The sequence below is a fragment of the Oxyura jamaicensis genome, chromosome 20 (assembly GCF_011077185.1).
Source record: "Oxyura jamaicensis isolate SHBP4307 breed ruddy duck chromosome 20, BPBGC_Ojam_1.0, whole genome shotgun sequence".
In the NCBI taxonomy this organism is placed as follows: domain Eukaryota; kingdom Metazoa; phylum Chordata; class Aves; order Anseriformes; family Anatidae; genus Oxyura; species Oxyura jamaicensis.
In genome coordinates, this window is record NC_048912.1 from 2,854,141 (window position 1) to 2,876,014 (window position 21,874).

At 43.5% G+C, this 21,874-nt stretch overlaps 1 long non-coding RNA gene across 1 annotated transcript in view; it reads right to left on the bottom strand.

The window, feature by feature from the left end:
- Positions 1 to 1,575: 1,575 nt before the first annotated feature.
- The window catches only part of LOC118176919, a 181,201-nt gene continuing 160,902 nt past the window's right edge, over positions 1,576 to 21,874 (bottom strand). The window contains exons 11-12 of the long non-coding RNA XR_004755571.1: positions 9,699 to 9,756; positions 1,576 to 1,759 (exon numbers count right to left, since the gene is read on the bottom strand). This is a non-coding gene — a long non-coding RNA (uncharacterized LOC118176919). The remainder of the gene's footprint in view (positions 1,760 to 9,698; positions 9,757 to 21,874) is intronic.

Consider the following 21,874-nt stretch of genomic DNA (forward strand, 5'->3'; position numbering starts at 1 on the left):
CCACAGAATAAATTGATTTTTTTCCCCTGCATTGTAGTAACACCGCTCAGCTCCGCCCATACTAATGCAGCCTCGTTGCTTCCACGATAATTAAAGCATTTGAAACACAAGAAACCTAAGAAAAATATCCATCCCGTAAAATACGTGAGGCTGTGGTAAACTCAGAGGGTTGAAATGCCACTTGTTGCTTAGCCTGCTGGCTTTCCTGAGTACTTCCATTATACAAGACTCGCAGCAGTGCAAACTTCATGCTATCACGGATCTGATGTGTTCGTGCCTGCAGATGGAATTGCTGGCTGTAACACAGCATGTGCTGGTTGTGGCCATTTTCCTAAATGCTACTTTGGGAACAAAATACACAGATGCCTCATGTAAACCAACCTCCTCCCATTTTCGTTGTGAAGGTTGAATTTCAACCCTGTGCAGAGGTTCTCCGCAAGCCTATTTCTTAAATCCCACTGAAATGCCCCAAATAGGAGTTAATTAGGATTTAAGTGGTACATAACTTTATGAAGGCCCATTAAACAGCTTTGACCTTTATTATCTCTGTGTTTTTATTTGCACATTCGTGCTTGTTTTTCTGATAAAATGCCTTGTTATGTTTTCCACCAAATATAATCAATATCTCTCCGAGAACATTAGGGCTGAAATCCAGACTCCGTAACAAGTCAGTGACAAAATTCCCTTTGACCACAGCAAGAAGAGGCTTTCACCTGCTGGGATTAACTACCTGCCTGAGCTCCTGCACATCGGGGGGACAAGGACTGCCCGACAGAGACACCATGACCTGAACACAGGAGAACTATAACACTGTGCTGCAAAGCTGAAGTTTCCATGAATTGGAGATCACTTGCTCTGCGGCCAGGCCCAGGCCGCCCAACACCCTGGGAAAAAATAAGGACTGTCATAAACTTCATTATCTTCTACTCTTAATTGCAAAAGATACATTTCACATTAAGTAAGGCCGTAGTACTTGGGAACTAAATGCTAAATGCTTGGCCTTTACCCCATGTCTGCTATATCTTGCTTTATAAGAAGGAATTATACAGCTTGATGTAGCAATAAATAATTTTCATAAATTTTATTGCAGTGCTAGGTGCCACTAATGGACAATTCTGTACTATTTGCAAGAGAGGGCGGCAGGCTGAATCCCAAAGCAGCTGCGACAGTTTCATTAAAAGCAAAAGTCCCTTCCTTCCCTCCTTCATTTCAAACACTAGTCAGCGTGCTCTGATCGTTTCTCATCTCCCACCAAATTATGGAGAGATCCAGCTCTTCCCACCCAATAGTAATGCTCTCGCAGTCTCCAGCCCTTACAAAGGACGCTGTAATTGGGTACCGCTCCGCTGAGGAGTTTTAACACAGCCATGGCTCCTGACCTTCAGCCAGCAGGAGGAAAGAAAAGACCCTTCCCAGACTCATCTGGGGGGGCTGCACACCGACTGAACTTCTCTCATCTGCATTTTTCCTTGAGATTAATGAGCAACAGGGAAGGTCCCTAAACTTAAATGAGCTGGAATAGAATTCTGAAATAAGCCTTGCCTATTAGGTGGTGGTGGAAAGAGATGTTCAGGGAAGGTTTTTTCTCCGGGAGCAATCATTATGAGACCACTATTTAGTCTCGTGGTTCAGAAACCCAGCTAGGATCCAGTGCAGGCCGGTTCCCCACCCATCTCTGCTTCCTGCCTTGCCTGCTTTGGAGCTGCCCTCCTTCATTCCTGTGCCTCCGCGCTATTGATCCTTAAAGGTATTGACCGCCCTGTGATACTTCAAAATGCAGAAGTCAGAAATCTGAACTTTTATGGAGCCTGAGGCAGCTGCAAAGACTTCAAGATGTTAAAAACAACCACACACACACACAAAGCCTGTGTTTATTTGCCTTTGAATCATGGAGATCACCTTTTTTCAGTCTAAATCTGAGGTGAATTTTTTTTTCTGTAGTCCCGGGTCTCAGTTCCAAATGTCCAACCTACATTCTCCTAAAGGATTTCTCACTCATGCAAACACTTGAACTGTCTGCTTCTGCTTTAGGATTATATATATATATATATTTAATGCAAAAAGCCAAAAAATTGATGGAAGAAATGCCAGCAGATTTTCTAAACGAGCTGGATGTAATGCACCATGTCACCATCCACCATGAGATTGCAGAGTTAACTTGCGCTGGGCGCCCAGAGAGTGCGCACGGGAGCAAGAGAAGACCTCCTGATACCAACACCTCCCTAACACTGTCCTTTGCTGGTGCTCCATTTAGCACAGATGCAAAACCACGACAGGTGGAGGGCAGATGCAAACTGAGATCAGTCGAAGCACAGCGCCCAAGGATGTGGCAGCCTGCGGTGAAATGCAGCGGGTCCCGTTAAGCCACACCGCGTGGCCGCGTGCCACCTTCCCGTGCGATTCCTATTTTCATGCATACCGAGGATACCGGTCTGAAAGGCCAGTTTGAAAGGACGACGCAAGATCATCTGAATCAGCTCAGCTGGGCAGCCATTCAGAACACACACACTCACCAGGAGGCAAAGTATTTTGTCTAGGGAGAAAAGAAACCTGCCGTGGTTAAGTTTCATTCCCTCTCATCCTCTGCAAGAGCACGGCAGCGCTCCTCTCCCTCCTCGCGTGGGGCCAACAGCCCCAGCACAGCTCTGACTTCGCCTCCTTTATGTGCATCAGAGATTTCACGCCCGCTGGAGGCTCTTCTACAGGGCAAAGTTGAAAACATCGTAGCCACCGATATTGATGAAAAAAACCTCTCTCCCAACAGCGCTCCAAGACGGTAGAACTGTTTCAAGTCCTGGTAAATACACAGGCCCAGCTTTGCGATGTAATAACCAAGCAAAGCACTAGGAACGTGGTCCAGTAACTGGAAAAGGCGCTTATACACCTTACAGAAATTAAGTTTCCAAGATGCATCGTCGCATGGGCTACCAGCACTTCTGATCTGGGGGCCTGCAGGGCTCTGTCCCACCGAAGCATTGTCAGAGGTGGCCTGAGAGCAACCACCCCTGATCTGCTCCTGCTGCCAGGAGGGCTGCAGCAGCTACCGTGGGCTTTGAGGGGCTGGCATCGTTGGTAACGTGAAGGGATCTGATGTGTGCCTACTTAAAAACAGATACTTGATCAAACTACTAGTCCACAAACAACATGGGACTTAGAACTACCCAGCTGCCACACTTCTCTGTGTAGCTCATTTATGCATGAATACAAGAAATAAAACATATAAAAGAATACTCCAGCTGTCCATAAAGTTTGGAACAGCTTGGCCCTCCGCTTGTTTGATGCATGTCTTTAGCAGCACACCTTTTCCACCCCGTCGGTTGTTGATTGACACTACTGCACATTCACCTTGTTTGGTATCTGTGGAATAACAAAGAGAAAAATAGGAACGTCTGTTTTTTTCTGTCTCACATGCAAAAACATTCATTATTTTTGGTTCCCTTTGGGCCAGACCCAGAGGTCTTCAGATCAACAGGAGGTTTTCATTTGCATCCCCGGGCTTTGGATCAAGCCTTTAATTATAATCGCATTGCCCCTTTAAGGCGTAGGACCCTCGCGTTTCCCCTGCAGGTTTCTGCCAGCAGCTCCAGGATCCGACACAAGGCTCTCTTAACACCTGATTAAATATTAATCCAGAGGTGGGGGCCTCACTCTTTTATGATCCTTCCCCTAGAAGCTCTTTTTAGTAAATCACAGTCCAGCACAAGAGGAAATGTGGCCATTCCATTATCCTCGGTTCACAAACAGGGCATTAATTCTTAATAAACTGGCCTGATTATTATGATGCTCAAAAGATGCAAAATAAGGGATAGACAGGTTTACATCCACGTCTAAGATTAAGCACGTGTACGGTGCAGCGACAGGAGGTGGGGAGGGAGGGATGCAAAATGCGGCTCCGACTGTCAGCAAACAGACTACAGCGATAACGTGCCGCAAGTTTCTGTGCCTCCACGATTGGTTTGGTTCTAAAAGGAAAAATAAAGCTTTCTCTTTTTAATATAGAGCAGGGCAGCTCAGTTCTCAAGAAAAGACTACATCATAAACAACATTTTAGACTCCAAAGTAAACAGTTTTTAAAGATTTGCAATAAAATCCTGTATTATCACCCCAAAATGGACAACACATACATAACTGCGTTAACCTATAAGGACCCTCAAGTCCAAGTTCAAACAAAGAGACAGACACCACTTCAGCATCCCTACAGCAGCGTTGGTGCAGTTCTGCCTGCAGCGGTGCTGAGCCAGTAACACGCTGCAGGCCACACGCTGCTGGATGCTTGCTGTCAAGCCGGGCTGCAGGGGTAGCAACCTCTTCTAACTGTAATTTCCCCTGGCTCCAAGCAATGCTGGAAGGTCTCTGGGGCAAACCCGATTTGCCAGCAAGTTATGACACAGGAAGTACTGCAACCTGTTCTGAAATCGTGCAAAAACTTATCTAGCACACTAAGCAACGGGCATTTGTTTCAGCCGCACCGCATCCCACACCACCTGTCCCATCCCTGCCAAATTCAGCAGAACAACCCGAAGGCTCCACAAGCACCTTTGTAACCTGCTGCTGAAATGCAGCCACAGAAAGCCCTGGTGCAGCGCAGCTCAGAGCCCTGGGCGCTGGCACAGGCTCCGCACACGTCCCCGTCCTCACCACCAGCGAGGGCACGAGGGCAGCTCAGCCGCCTGCAGCTGCCTTGCTGCTACCAACACCTCTGTTAGGAAACCTGTTAACACGTCTGCTCTGGTAGCGTGACACCACCGCACAGCATTGTGTAGCTGGTAGAAGGGAAAGCTAAAGAAAATAGGCAAAGATACATAAGGAAAATGGCTTTATAACTCTGCCTGTAATACATACAGCGGCGTGCTTGCATGCACAGAAATGCGTAATGTCAATTCAAGCTTCTCTATCCAGCACCAGATTCCTCCTCTCATGGTGGCCTTCCCTCCAAACTATTTCAATACGCAACAAGTTTGGACTTGAGCATGGTCTCATGCTTAGAAAATGATGTATAGGCATGGCCATCGATGGTAACAGCCTTCAGATGTTATCATATTGGAGGGCCATTCCTCTGACATGAGCGGTGGTGATGCTCCTTGCTGATTAGGGCAGTTAAAACTTTATAGTACCCCACAGAGAGCGGCAGTTACAGCCTCCAAGGATGGACATGCAGCTTCTCACATGCAATTTCCACATTTAGCTTCTCTCAAGAGCATTATTATCTTTTTACTGTAGTGACCAAGCCATGCAATTCCTCAAATCCCTTCCAAATGTTAATGAAACAGAATAAACCATCATACGCTTCAGGGAATTGTACAGAAATAGCACGCATTTAAGAGGAATCACAAACTGGCAAGGCGCTCTGGAATCAACAACTCAAATCTGCGAAAGGCAGAACCCACTTTTTGCATGGGGAAAACCTCAGGCTGACCCAAATTTTAAAAGGAATGTCGATAGCTATGTAAAAGGGAGCAGTTCTAAAGTAAAGGCAGTGGAGCCGCCTGATGCCTAGTCACCATCCAGTTATGCTAGACTTAAATCCATGTTTTAGCAGCATCAGAGGATTTCAATGTTTCCATTGATGTTTGAGCAGTACCACTGGCTTGATTTTAGTTAGACATACATCATCTACTACAAACAACCTACTGTCATCAAGGCATTAAGTGAAAGGAAAAAAAAACACAACTGTAAGATAAGCACTAAATATTACACAGGTTTTTTTACAAAGTATTACAAATATCACAAGTCTTAGGAGCGGCTGAGGGAGCTGGGACTCTTTAGCCTGGAGAAGAGGAGGCTCAGGGGTGACCTTATTGCACTCTACGGGTACCTGTAAGGAGGCTGTAGCGAGGTGGGGGTTGGTCTGTTCTCCCACGTGCCTGGTGACAGGATGAGGGGGAATGGGTTAAAATTGCACCAGGGGAGGTTTAGGTTGGATATTAGGAAGAACTTCTTTACCAAAAGGGTTGTTAGACACTGGAACGGGCTGCCCAGGGAAGTGGTGGAGTCACCATCCCTGGAGGTCTTGAAAAGACGTTTAGATGTAGAGCTTAGGGATATGGTTTAGTGGGGACTGTTAGTGTTAGGTCAGAGGTTGGACTCGGTGATCTTGGAGGTCTCTTCCAACCTAGATGATTCTGTGATTCTGTGATATATTTATTAATTTCAAGAGGTCTGGCATGCTGAACATGCCTGCAACTTAAATAATGGCATTTCAACATGACAGCTTAAAAAGATGTGATGTTCTTTTTTCAGTAACCTGTTCTTACACCTGGAGTAACTAGTATATATAGTAAATATCGTTTCCTATTCCTGTTGGGTTACCCAGTGGCTATCTTCAGAAAATAAGGCAAAGCTTTAATGAAAGAACTGAGGAAACAGCTGCACTAGGGTTATACTCGATACATAAATGATGAGCTGCATTTAACAAGCATTTGAGCAGTGAGCCTACCTGCGCTTCCACTGCTCAGTTTTTGGAGATGTTCAGTTCACAACAGAGTTGAGATGTTTCAGGGTTTTAGTCTACATTTGGGGTAACAATAGCAGCATAACTGTAATGTCCATTATTTATAGGGTGTCTGTAACATGTCCACACCTTTATTTTATCTGTACTAAACTAGCCACCCGTGCTGCAATCACAGTTTCTAGTGCTGTGCAAACTTACCCATTTGCTTTCCCAAGCGAATATACACACAGTACAAAGACAAGAGGAACAGTGGATAGGGAACAATCAGCAAGAAAAAATGCAGAACTTTTTTTTAAAACAAACAAACAAAAAAAACTAATTATTCATTACTGCTCCAGACAGGGGCCTGTCACCATCTGCCACTCTTCCTGACCAGAAGAGGTACAATTCTGATGTAGGAAGACCTAGTAATACCATGAACTTTCTGAACAAGGGCTGAAACCCAAGTCACCACAATTTACTTCTGAGGACACCTCAGCACTAATTTCAGTGAAGTCTGATATATATAGAGATTAAAAAAAAAAAAAAAAAGAGCCTTTGAAAGCAACAAGGAGGAGGATTCTGCAACCCCGACGCGCCACAAACCCACCCGTGCTTGGTACAGGAGAAGCATCTCGATGACATGTAGTGCCCTGGTCTGTGCAGCTGGGAATATCCCAAGTGACCTTTCAAAGGTCACAACGATTACACCACAACAAGACTCTGGCTGTCTTCGGCGCTTCTGGTGGGGAGGATTAAAATAGAGGCTACTGCTTTGCTGCAGCGAGCTTCTCTGCTCGTTATCTCAGAGTCTATTCAAGGTCTCATAAATAGCATTGGAAGGATTCCACTGAAATTGCAAATATGAGTAAACAGATTTCACTCCACCCCAAAAGATAATTGTCCCATTATCAGTGCTCCACACTTAACAGAGAGGGAAGCTTATGAACATACCAACCCTGGGATCTGTGGACAACCGGTGCCCTCTTTTGTTGCCAGTTTTTCCCAGTTGCCAACCGGGCGTTCATGTTACTGCTGTACCTGCAATGCATTCTTACTGCCCTGTGTGTGTTACAGCTTGAAGAAAAATAATTCCCATTCCAGTTCCTTTAAAAGACAAGATCTGGAAATCACTAACCATTTTAGAAAAAACACCACTAAAATATTTGTAAATCAGCTTCAGGGACAAAGGTATGGCCCCAGGCTGCAGCTCAAGCAGGTGCACAGCCTTCACGGCTGCTGGGTTTCATCCGAAACCCAACAGCACGGGTGAAGTCGCACAAGATCTCAAGCTAAGCTTTGACAACTTCCATCCACACTTTGGGTCGTGTTTTTAAAAGCACCAAGTAACAGAGCTACACCAGAGTGAACTGCAGGCCTGTTCTTCATCTTCTGCCAGGAAAAAAAAAAAAAAAAAAGCAGAGTGGAGCAGAGGTCCTTTCTGCTTCTGGTGATAACAAATCCCATGAAATTTTCTGGGAGATCAGGGACAACTAAATTTCATCTCTTGGATAAGTTCTAATCCAGGTTGTTTAAAACAATTTTCTTTTCTCTCCCTGTCCTGTTTATAAAATGTCACCACGGGATCCCCAGTAACTCTTTCACTCCGAAGACGAGGGCATCCGGCCCTACCATTCCCACACCTCAGTAACAAGCGCGCACTTTCTTGTGAATAAACCAAAGCTAGGGAAAGAAACCACACTTTTTTTCAGGTCAGTATTTCAACAGTAATTTTAGTTTAAATTAATGAAATATGAGAGCAAAGATGATTGGAAAAAAGAGATGATTTTAAAACCACTATGCGTTGCAAGAGGTGATGGTACCAGGACATGCCATTATCTCAGGGTTATTTGTAGCAGACCTAAACATCAGCTCAGAACATTTCTGGAAGCTGATTCATCAAGGTACGGAAATCCCTTCAATGATATGGAGAGTATTTGCAACTCCAAACACATTTTCAAGTAAATTTCTTTCACCATTACCCTCCTCTCCAGATATCACCTTCCCTAACATCTGAGCAACTGAGCAGGACTTATATGAACACGATGGGATGTGAATGTTAATCTCGTACACTCAAACAGCGATCAAATCACATTCTTACAATTAAGACTCAAAGAAATAACTGCACACCAACACAGAAGAGTGTGGAACATATTTCACATATGACGGGACATTATTTCACAGGAAAGCGCAGTGGTTTTTGCCATCTATAGATGCCACTTCTGAATCAAGAAGCCATTGAGATACAGTATCAGAGAAGTGTCACTGCTCTATACGTAGAAAACCATCAAGTAATCCAAAGATGCCTGATCGCTTCCAAGAGAGACAACTGCATTAGAAAGCTGACCTCAAAGCATTTTTTTTTTCCACTGAAGAATTCAAATTATTTTGAGATTGAAATTTACACTTTCTTTTGGCTTACTGTCATTTCAGTTTTAAAAGACAATGTCAACCAAGATGACATCAGCCAAAATTAAATAAAAATTGCAGATATGAAATTTCAAAGTTTTAGGTACATAAACATGACTTCTGTAGGTACATTGGCCTTCTCTATGGGAGGGTGCAGTAGACTGCAGAATATTTGGTCCACATATCACGCAAATACCCAATGACCATGTATTTGCTCAGTATTCCTAGACATTTCCGTAAGCCTTCACAAGCAAACTTTATTCATCAACCTTCCCCTACCAAAAATAAAATAATTTTTAAAAAGGCATGTGAAGAGTTAATCAAAGTGACAGCATTCTTCATTTTTCCTGATCACGTACGGAGTGACCAAAAATAGACTGAGCATTAGCATCACTCGTGTCTTCTTGCTAATTGGCCTGTTTTAGATGCAGATGTTCTTCACTTCCAGACACTGATATTTTTTGAGGAGTACAAAATGTGCTGCTTTGGCATTTCTGAACCTAGTAAAACTTTGATTTGCTGTACTGAAGGAAGTATCAAATACCAGTAGGGAATAGCCTTTTTGTTTTCCAGACCCAATTATCCCTAACTCTCCTAGACACAAGTGCCTGTGATACCAGGCACTGAAAGAGCAAACCAAGCAGCCCCAAACTTTTCTGCTAGTAACACACCAGATATTGTGATTTATAATGCAAATAATCAAGTCAAGACCAATGCTCTCCATGAAACCTACTGCTTTAAAAAATCAATAGCTAGAAATATCGAACATCCACAATGTTCCTCCATTGTGGCATATGGGACAATTGCAAAAAATTTGAAAAGATCAGGTTTGTTTTCACCAGTCACCTCAGCCACTTACCTAATCTCTCTTGAACCTTCATCTATGCAGTTGCATTGCTTTTAATTTCCAGCCAGAGCTGTCAGAAGTTTCAATAAGCCATTTTTTTTTTCAGCAAGCTATATACAAACCCCACAAAACAAAGTGGAAATCTACGAATATTTTGTTCTAACAATAAAAAACTGAAACTGAGAGCCAAATGATCCATATTTTCATCCAATTCAGTTTTCACATCACAGTGGATATCACAGACATCGTCACTGCCATATAATAATGATGTAAGAGAATCACACCCTTTCTTTTATGCTAGGTATTTTCTAACCTAACATTTACATTCACAGTTATGTCTCAGTAACATGCTCAAAGGGATTTAAAACAGACCTCTAAAGTGTGGGCACAACTGCTTAAACTTGGAAACGGACGGGATTTGCACATTGAGGTAGGATCTGTACTTGTACGTCAATTATTCTGACTACACATGTGCAAGGCAGACAAACAACCATTTGCAAATGAAAATGATTTTGAATCATTTAAGTTTGGATCATGTAAAAGACTGAGAAACCACTTTCAGCTGCATCCTGTACACCTAAATTAGTGTTTTTCAATTCAGAGAGAAACTTTATTCTCAAGCTAGGGCACCCTTCCCAAAGCAAGAGTGGGAGGATTTTAAAAAAAGAAGAAAGAAGCACAGCAGAAGTACTACAGATTTGGTTAAGAAAAAGAAAAATCAAAGCAATAAGCAAAGTGGTTAATATTTCTTTATAAAGCTAATACTAACATATACACATGTTGAAGTTAATAAGAGATGCTAAGTATAACTGCTAGTGACACCAAATCTATCAAAAACATGCTTATAGTTTATATAGAATACAAATACAGCTTTTAGTCTTAATACTGACATACTGGAAATACTTTAGTCTTATGGTTTTAAAGTACCCTCAGAACCTCATTTCTGTGTTTCTACACCAAAAGAGATGGTTGGATGCTTCGGTAACCAACTGCCTGCAGAAAGCACTCAATATGCTTTTACAGCCACCAAATTAGACATGAAAATTATATCCAAATTACATAAAAAGCTGTAATCCAGATTCAGATCACCTCTTTAAAAATGCCAGCAAGAATTTTACTTTCCAAAGCATCTCGGTTCCTATTCAGTTCAATTGTAATCATTTGTGCTCAGGACTTTGGAAAAAAAAAAAAAAAAAAAAAAACCATGATCACCACTGAAAATGCTTTCAAAACTGTGTCCTTTGTAGTACGTTTTTTCTATATGTCGAATTATATGCCATAAAGTGTCTCTGTCAGGCATTCAGAGCACAGCTGTGATGAGCAGCAGCCCATGATTAATTCTGTCCTTGCTCCTCAAACTATTTGCCTTGTCTAATTAGGAGAAAACACAATAGAAGTTACAAACATTTTCACCATTTCCAACTGGCCGTCAAAAACACAAGAGAAGCCAAGTTGTTTTCACTATCCGCCATGAATAATGTATAGATAGACAAAACCTCAAAAGTTTACCCCATTTCGTATGGCATTGTTCACATAGTTTTTCCCCACTTTTGTTTATTTTTTATTTTTTTCCAAAAACTGCTCTGAAGCCCACTGATGTGTGCGGCACTGATGTGCGGACCTTTAGAAACTTAGGGAAAACATTTTTTAGTGTTATTTCTAAGTTCCCAAGCTTTTTCCTTCATTGCAAGCATCAGCTCGACGTTCAAAGTCCAGTTGTGAAGGGTGTAGTGAAAAAACAATATAAGCAAGGCATCTCCGAAACAGCGCTCCCTGAATTCCAAAGGAACGACGCGCAAAGGCATCGATGCCCTTAGAGGTGCAAGCAACCGCCGGACCTCAGCACAGGGGTAACTCCATCACTTCTGCAAGCACCACTGGTGTAGAGGAGCCAGGAGCAGTTCAGCATGGGGATGCAGCAAACTCTGGCTGGAAGGAAACCCTCTCACAGGGGAACTTTGTGTCGCACGTTGTTGAAGGGCATTAGACCACCCCCAGCACGCACAGGCTCTACAGCAAACCACTGAACTCCAGGAACTCGCCCCAGCGTCCAATGCCTGAGACAACGTGCCTATCGCCTCTGTGTGCCTTTATCACCAGCCAGAGTGATAAAACTGGAATAAAACAAACATATTTCCAAGGATGTTGTGGTACACAGATTGACAGATGCTACCTAAGTTACAGGGAAAACGCTGAATCTGGAAGTCCTAAGACAATATTCCGCTTTCCACAACTATTTTGTAATGTATTTAGAAGCCCAACCAGGCAAAACGTAGGCTACTGGCACAGCTCAGTGACTGTTACCTCCCAGTCAATTCCAAGAACTCAGGAGCAGCCCTCAGGTGCTTCAGTTCCCTCCTTTAACAGCCCAGCTGAGACCTGACATCCTCTTAAACGTGAGCAACACACCACAAAACTTCATCACATTGCAGGAAGATTTTCAAAATCTTGCAAGTAGACGTTATGTTTAATTACCCTTGCTTTAAATAAAACTAAAACACCTGAACAACCTGAACACCCTTGGCAACGTGAGATTTAGGGGATTTCTTTTTTACACGGTTAAGTACTGCAGATGACGGGATATATTTATTTAGTATCGGACAGAGACCAGCACACCCCGTGTGATTCCCAGTGCCCCCCAGAGCAGCGCTCGGAGCCACAGCCGTGTCCTTTTGTGAGGCTTCAGGCTGCAGATCTGCAGCCAGGGCTGGCAGCAGCTACCTCTGAGTGCAGGGTCCCCAGGGCTGGGAACAGCCCCTCTAACACCGGACTTACCCTCCTGCTGAGAGTGATTTGGGGCTTCTCCCCTCCTCTCTCGCACTTCTCAGCACCCAAGCCTAGGACATGCTCCTGGTAGCAAAGAAAACACTGCAAAAACACATTTACCAGGGCTTAATCAAAATCCCTTTCCATTTAGGTGAAGTGTTTTAGGGTTGAGCATTTTTTAGTATTTTTTTTTTCTTTCTTAAAAAAAAAATCCAGATGGGATTCTTTGTTATTAGGCAGTCTGAATAAGGAAATCTTTAAATCTTTGGCTGCTAGAGAGGAGCCCGAAACATTCCCGAAGTTTCAGTAGGTTGTTTGGACCCGGAGCATTTTTTCAGCTCCTTGAGGAAGTCGGGACAAGCTGCCAAGTTTGGATCCTGACCCACACTTACAAAACAAACAAACAAACCCACTCAGGATGTCTCAAATAATGTGCATCCTTTGTTAACGGAGAACTTTTTCAAGGCTGATTTCACTTTCACAGCTAGGGCAGCAGCTGGGGCTGGGGAGGCTCAGCCGATGTGTTACAGGCACAGCAGCCCAGGCTCCTGCCTCTGAACCCCGAAGAGCTCTTCCAAGAGGACGGTGTCAGTCCTCAGGGCGTTCAGATCGGAGCATTACAGGTTCAGAGGCAGGCCTCTGACGTACTGGACAAACAGAGCGCTTTGCAGCACCCTGCGACTTTGTGCGAGGCACGAGACGAGACCCACCGTGCTGCGAAGCCACTCGCTTCCACAGGAGAGTGGCAGCCATCTGCTGGCAGGTAGGGAGCAAGGAGAGACCTCTCACAGGGCTTCCCCAAAACTCAGGCGTCATTAGAGGCACCCATGCAGAAGAGGCGTCTGTGCCTCAAAAGCATCCCGCTCCTCTTCTTTACTTCAGACGATATCCCTGAAACAGACATCAAAAGATAGACGCCGCCAGGAAAACACACGCTTAAGAAGTAGGAAAATATCATAGACTTTATCAAATTGTCCTGAAGAACTGGATGTAAAGTCACAAGTCATTTTCTGGAATTCTCAATCTTATCTAAAGAAAGAAAGATTGCCGTTCCTTTAATCTACAGACGAAAAGGAGCCAGCTGTACATCTGAAAATCAGCTGTGTATTGATCCCGCTCCTGTTAATATTCATGAAGCTATATCGTAAGACTGGAGATTTTAACACAGTGCCCCCAGACTCTAAATCAATTCCCATTGATTTCAATTGGCTTCTCCCATCCAAGCATCGACCTCACCCCTCCCTTGGAAACATGCTCTCAAGGTCCTTTGAAACACACTTGCTGTATAATGAACTCTGAAGGATTGCATGTGCTTATTGTTATGTTCTGTCCTTCTCCACCCGTTGAGCTTTTGAGGGGGTGGATACCATTATCTGATTTGATGTGAACATTTAAAAATTTGAACCTACGCCCCACAGGGCTCCCATCAGGTTCTGGAAGCCAGAATAAATTCTTTCTCTTCATTTAGATTTGCCTGAAAAGTTCAAGGCTAAGGCGGTCATCTAACAAAATTGCATTTCTTGACACTGCCTGCTTCCAGGAGAAATATATACTGAAACATTTCTGGGCCCTGTTTGGCACACTTCTGGGGGCTCCAGCTAAGCAGGTTTAGAGGAGTGGCAGGTTCTCGGAGCAGGGGTTTGAAGGGTAACCTTAATTTGCTCTGCTCTCTTAAAATGCTGGGCCCTTGGGTCCGACCTTGCTCTCTGCTGAACTTTCCAGCACCTGGCATTCAAGTCTTTTCTGGGTGAGTTACGAGGAGCTAAGGGAACTCAGCAAATAAGCAGATAGATGCCAAATCCGATGCTGAAATTAGGAGTTTCTATCTAGATGTTCGTGGTTTCACTTAAACACACCAAGCAGGAGATACCCGTGCTTCCATTTGTACCCCAGCTGCAAAACAAAGTGTATTTTAAAAGTAGGCCTTTTCCCATTAAAACATTTAGTTTCCTCAGTGTCTGCTTCCCCGGCTCATCCAAAGCTGTACTAATACTGGCAGTACTTAACCAAAGTACTGGGAGAGCTACTTGGGTCTGTACAACGGGCCCCTGCAGGACCACGGAGCTACAGCATCGTTTATAAACGCGATTCTGTGCTACTACACTGGGCAACATCACCATCAAGTTGACACCTTCCCATACCCAGTTTGGTCACAATTCTGTTGAGGGTGTGCAAGGCTTTCTCCCTGCATTCAACTATCCTTCCTCCTCTGACACTTTCTTTGCAGGTCCCTCAGCCGTGCCTACACCCGAGCTGTTTGCGCATTTCAACGTGCTGCAATTAGCAGCTATGAAAAATTCTAGGCTCCGAATACAATCATGATCAAATGGCTTTAAAAAGTTCTAAATATATGGATTTGGCTATATATGTTAAAGTCCAAATAACAAAACTTCATGTAACATTGGTTTCTAGCTGCCCTCAAAAGGCTTTCACATGTAACTGACTGAATTACACTTTGTCAGTTCCAATCAGACAGCAGGATTTTACTTGCATCTTTTAAAAAAATGAATCAATACTATAGAGGCCTGGGGGAGAATCACATCCAAACTTCCCCAAACGTTACAGCCCTAACAGGGCGGCCATCCACCCCAACCCAGCCAAACACCATCGCCGTCACTCAAACCACACTGCACCTACAGCAAGGCTGACTTGCATGGGAATTTGGAATAACCAACACCAATAAAGGCTGTAAAAATTGATACAGAAAGGAAAAAAAAAAAAACAAGCTTCCTTTTTTGTCCTCTGCATTTCATTTTCCTTTCTTGTCCTGCTACCTACACGCTAAAGAAATGCAGAAGCTGACCCTTTCCTGAAGGTTTTCTACCAACCTGACTCTCTGTAGTGATGCTCCTTTTGTCATTATGCAGGAACTCTGTGTCCCTCGCGAAAAGGGACCTCCAGCCGAGCCCTGCTCTCCGTGTAAGATCAGAGGTGAGCAAACAACTGCTCACCAACAACTTACATCAGGGTAAGGGAGCAGCCCATTGCAAAGCAGCGAGCCCTGTACCAGCGCAGGACTACCTGTGCCTGGGGAACGCGAGCCACGGCCGTTGGCTTTTTGTTTTCAACTCCACAAAGCTTTGGGATTTTGGGGCTTGGATTGCAGGGAATTTGGAGAAAAGGTCTGGATCAGTCCTGAGCCCACCAGCCTGCCCTGTCAGTTCCGACATAAACCCCAACACCAACATTCGGCAAAAGCGAGGTGGTAAGGACTTTTGGAGCTGAGAGCGCTGCTGATACAGCCCTGGCAACCTCCACACCAACCGCAAACCCAGCCCTGTTGTTCCACGTATCCCTTTCACAGCTTCCTGAGACCCCCTGCAAGATGCTGCTCGCGCGCCCCGCTCCATTTCTCTTCTCCTTATTCAAGCGCGCTCCCGCGTGCCTCCCGCCTGCCGTTTTCCCTTTCTGCAAGCTCCTTCCTGCCTCCGAGTGCCCTTCTCCTATCGCTTTCGCAATCAGAGGAGGCCGGACATCGCTTTGCTGAATGGGAGGAAGGCTCTGTAATTAACTGGATCCTTTGCTGTTTACACAAACACTTAAAATATACAGCCAGCGGAAAGGGCAGCCTCAGCAGCACAGCGCAAATTAAACCGAGTCCGAGGTGATTCCTGCAGAAAGCCATTTAACTAACAAGGTGCTGCTCTTTTCAAAAATGTTTCGGTTTTTGTTTGAACACTACTGCTATTCATATTATCCCAAAATTTTTTAAAAAAACAACTAAAACTAAATGAGCTTTAAATGTATTGAGCCAACTAACATGTAAGCACCACATGAAACAATAGAGCCCAGGTGATTTCTGAGCAGGACAGAGCCAGCACAGCAGACGAGAAGTCGGGGAAGTATCTGAGCATTTTCAGTGAATTTCCTTCAGTTGTGAATTGTCTTGCTGGCGCCTCCAAACACTTGGAGAAGTGATTTCACTTGCAGGATTATTTTCTGAAACAAATTATGCTTATAAAGTGAACTTATGATCTTTAATTATATGTCAACTACTAAAAAATGATTAAAAAATGATACACAGCCAACAAAAAATCAGGAAAAGGGCACCCAGCACGCTTTGTGATCAAATTACCATAAGGCTCATTTCAACATAGCCCAAATATTCGTGACAGTTTTTCGAAAATCGTTGTTTCAGAATATTTACAAAAACAGAAAATTAATGGAGATTTATTCTGAATAAAATAATAAATTAGAGTTTAATTATCGTTAACCGGAATCTGGAAAAACCATCTGTTCTTATTTATACATCAACCACAGTAAGCCACATTCATGTCATCCATCTTCAGAACAGCACCGAGGCATACACTCAGCTTTAAGCACCACTCACGACTACGGGACACAAGCACACGCTAAAAGCCTTTTTCAAGTTGGGTCCTCACCCAGCAACTGCTGCCGCTTCTGACCCAAGGAGCTACACGATATCACCGTGCCCAGCCGGCGCTCCCGTCCACACAGGGGTTCAGACCTGACCACCCTTAACCGAAGGCAGTATCTTGCTGCGACTGGCTGAGCCCATCTTAACACAAAAAAAAGGGGGTTAAAACCACAAATAAGAAAGAATAACCAAAAAATGCATTCCTCGGAAGTTAGTTCAACATTAATAAGGGAAACAAACTAAACGCATCCTGAGTTCCTCTTGAACTGTGTTTTCTATTAATAGCTTCGCAGTGAAGCTTACCAATGGCAAACTTCATAGAAGAGAAAATAAGCTTATCGAGTTGAACGTTAGGTAATATTTTAAAAGTTACTTTGAAATACTTCTAACAGGGAAGGCATCAGAAAACCTCCACCTCGCTGCGTTTGAATTTTGCCTACCTACCCACTTCATACCTTATAATTAGAGACGAGGAGGCAGCACTAACATCTATGCTGGGTTTGATGGAGGTTATTAATTTGTGCTCAAGACAAAGCACTACGTATGGAGAGAACTGTGGCTTACACATTTCAAACTGCCAAGTGCAAAGTCTTCACTTACGGGACTTCCCCTCAAATCAGATGTTCTGATGTTCCCATTTCAGATAACATTTCAAAGAAATAGCTTTTGCAAAGCTGGGCTATCCATAAAGTGACAGAAAACTTTCTGGTTTTTATTTGCATCTTCAGTGTCTTGCATCTGCAAGCCTGAGGACCGCAGGCTGTAACGCCATCGCCCCGTTTTCTTCTGCCAGGAAACAAAAAAGGGCCTTTCTGTTGGAGAGTTCTCCAGGTTTCTTTATCTGATGCAGGTGGGAAATGTAAAAGGAAGATGCTTGCCTCTGACAGTCGCTCATGGGTTTTGCATCTCTGCTGCTGTGCCATGACGGATTTTAAATTTTGATAACCCCTTTTTAGCCCTTTCAGACTGAGGCCATGAAATGCCACAGCTCAAACAAAACCAGGTCCTGTCGGCCCATGTTCATACAAATAGCCCAAACCAAGATGATTTATTTACAACAGTTAATACAATTGGTGGTAACGACTTTATAGGCAACCTCTAAGTGCAGGCAAGATGAAAAATTTACTAAATTGGAGTATAAAAATTCATAAGAAAATGTACAGAATCAATATTTCATGGGCCTTGCTTTACCTTGCCTTACACAAATCTACTCCAGAGCTCACATTAAAATTTAAACCAGCTTCCTGCGACAAGTTCAAATGCTGGGGCTGTTTCATATTAGTTTAACTTCGGAGGGTATTTTTGTTTGTTTGTTTCATAAATTGGAAAAAAGCACTTAGGGAGTGGCACACTTTGAGCGCTTGTGCGCTGCTTTTTCTGTTTTCCTCCCTTCTTTTAGGAATAAACTAATTGCTGACATAAATAAGGAGGACATTGCTTAAAAAAAAAAAAAAAAAAAAAAGAGAATCCTAGAATACCTTTGCATTCTCTCTAATACAGCATAGGAGGCACTGCTTAGAACTAATACCTGAAGAATACTCTTAAAGGCCACTAGTCTGGGAACAAAGCTTGAAAAAAAAACACAACTTTTGGCAATAGCACTTGTATGGGACCAAAAAGATGTAGGGATGCCCTTGAGAACAAGTAGTGCCTGGCCAGCCTCCCATTGCCCCTGACAGCACAACCCGGGGAGCTGACCCAGCGAGGCGAGAGCTGGAGCTACTCTTCAGAAACCTGGTGCCAGCTGCAGGCACCTCACACTGCTGGAAAACCCGGGGCTGCTCTTTCATGGTAGGAATTGGGTACCAAAGAACTGGAGGAGGAGGAGGAGTGAACTTGTTCACGTTTACTCCATCAGAGGGACCAAGTCCTGGGCTGGCCTCTGCAAAATGAAACACCTTTCATTGCAAAGATGCTCACTCACACGGTGTTCAAAATGCAACAGCCTGTTGTGATGGAAACTGGGAACTTGATGGTTTGTTCCTTGTTATTTTTCCACAGGCACGTGCAAAGTCCATCCTTCACGTCGTCCATCCTGACCCTGTTTGCACGATCTTGTTGAAGTTTTATGCACCTCTTATCTTGACATAAACCAGTTTGTCCAGAACAACGAGGAAGATTTCTTTCTCTTTGAAGATAACAAAGGAATGATTAAAAATCACCTCCTTGATGTTTGCATATGGTTCACAAATAATAGAAGGCAAGGATAGAGCCCAAATATAGAGATGGAGAAAAAAAATCACCTGCAAGTATTTTATTTATGCCTGCATGCTCATATACATTCAGTTGTGGTTCACTACAAATGAAAAAAATCGCAGATGTTTCTGGAGGACACCAAGTACACCTGGAAAAGGGCATTTCTACCACTGCACTCTTCAATTCCACGAGACTGTCTTCATCAGTTTGAACAAAAGTGATGTGCCAGATTTCCAGTTTAGCTGTGCAATTGTGTGTGAAAATAGCGTTAATTATATAAGTGACTAATAGGAAGAAACAGAAGCATTTGCACAGTTTAGGAGCAAAAATGAGTTTAAAAACTTATTCAAATGTACGACCCTTAACAGTCGTATCCGGACTTTTACTCCTTGACAGTATCCTATCGCACAGAAAGGCTGTATTCAGCTAGCTATTATGTTACTTAAACATTATCTAATTATTAAAAATAATTCTTTTACTGGCACAAACAAGTGTGATAGAAAAAATGTTATGTTCACTTTCTTAAGTTAACAGAAGACTTCAGCGTGTTAGCAAAAACTGGTGATCATTTATTACTTATTATACTGTAATTCATTAAGCTTGTAAGAAATATTTAGATACTTAATTGGCATTTAACAAGATAGCTATAGAGAGTAAATGAGACATTAAATCCTCTTCTAAAATGCCCATTAGCTTTGCTTTGGAAATTAATTGATCTAATTCACTTGCTGTAAACCACTCTGGTCTGCACCAGTTTGGAACTTGAAGATATTAATGACAGGCAAAAATCAAGGCTGGTGGATGTCCTCACACGGCGTTAGATCAAAGGCTAATACGGCGGTCACCTGTATTTATGGCCCTAACAAATAGGCCGATAGGAAGCATTTATCTTAAATGCTGCTGCCCATCCCCTGGATGTTGGTCAGGGACCTGGAAAGGCTGCAGAGTGCCGGGCTCAGCGGCAGAGCTGCGCCCACCCCCCTGCCCCACAGCTCTGCTGAAGCCTGATCTCAGACTGCAACCCAACTGAAACTTGTAAACCGAGTGCATTTCTACTTTTAGAAGCCCCCAGCTGGCCTTCAGATGGCCTCAAATTTTTCTAAATGCAGTTTTCCATAAAGGCTTATTATTTTTGGAGTCCATTTCCTCCTCTTCGTTTTCTTAGATACAACTGGTGTCTCTTAAATGAGAATATAAAGCGGGGGAGAAAATCCAGCAGCCTTTGCAACTTGATGCTAACTTCTGCTTCTCACCGGCCTCAAGCACCGTGATAAATTCACGAGGGAGCCCTAACTCTTCCCCTGAAGCCTCAATTAGCATTTCATACCTGTACATGGAGACACTCGTATCCATCACAACAGTACATGGGAACCACGTTCCTTAATTGTTAATGAAGTGCCTTGAGGTCCATCAGCTTCTAATAGGTTCTTTTTTTTTTTTTTTTTTAATTAATTTTCAGTGACTATTTCTAGGAAATTTATTGCTCATTTTTAGAAATAATAAAAAAACCCTCAGTGTTTATCCACTATTAAGTATCTATTTTGATCCCTTATAAAATTTTGAGCATACTGATTAATTCCAAGGAAACAAGAAAAAGCATCGAGGCGCGTAATGCCCTTATAATCACTGCCAGCAACATAAAACTTGCACACGGTTTGCATCTGTGTGCAAAGGGTTATTCTTACAGGGACCTCTGAGTATCATCAGATGAAACTCAAAATCTTTGCCCCAGTCTACATCTTTATCTGTTCTAAAAATGCATTTAAAGGAGAGAAATTAGCTATTTATAGCCAGAATGTATTTTTTTTTCCTTGTCTCTAGAAATATTTCCATGCCTTGGGAATACAAGCTAAATTCTCCAAGGCAGTCAATCAGCTTCCAACGGTGCTGTTACTACCTTGTGTCCACACCACCCAGCTCTGCTAAGAACACGGCCACTCGGAGATGCAGTGGCCTGCAGCACCTGATCAATATAACCACACCAAAGACACAGTCACAACAGCAAAATCCACACAAATTCACAAAGTTGATAGGATGGCTCTTTGGTCTCTGCCTGCAATGGAGAGGGCAGGAACAGGAGGCCAGGAAGGACTCGATTTTGCTGGCTTTGCTAGAGGAAGCTTGCCCATACACGTGCCAGTAGACCAACACTGACAAAACCTTTGAGAGCTGACAAGGCCTAGGTACATATTTCTGTCAAGGACTGTTTACAGTTTATGGAGGTCAGCTCTTCCTCTGGTGTAAATAAACCTCGCTCCAGTGACCGCAGCACAGACCCACCAGTATAAGCCAGTGGAGGAACTGGCTCCTTCCATCCCAAGAGCTACGTTACTGCCACCAGGGCAGCAGCAACTCGCACAGATCCAAACTCAGCCAACTGCTCCCCTTTCGCTTTCAGGGTGACTGCCTTTCATATTTGTGTTTTCTCCTCCAGGGAAACATCAAGGGCCTGCTGCTGAATTTTTCAAGTAGTACATTAGTATCCAATGGCACCACAGCAGCACCGAGCACCTGCTATGAAGAATTTCTCCAGCTAGGGCAAGGAGCACCGAGGCCCTGGCAAGAACATGCTCGGGACCTCCCAAGATACTGCTGAGAAGTGGCACAACCTTTATCATCTGTGCCGCACTCCACAGAGGTTATTGACATAGCAAATACATCTTAAATAACTTATCCCCACAAAGAAAAAAAAATACTGAAAGCCAACAGAACTAATTGCATCTTATTCCCCAGTTTTAAAATTACCATTTGTGATAGAAGACTTGCATTTTGCTGAGCCTGGCAGCTTTTTCCTTCTGCCAAGTCATGTGTGTGCCCCTCTTTCCGAATGGCATGCCCTTTGCCTCCC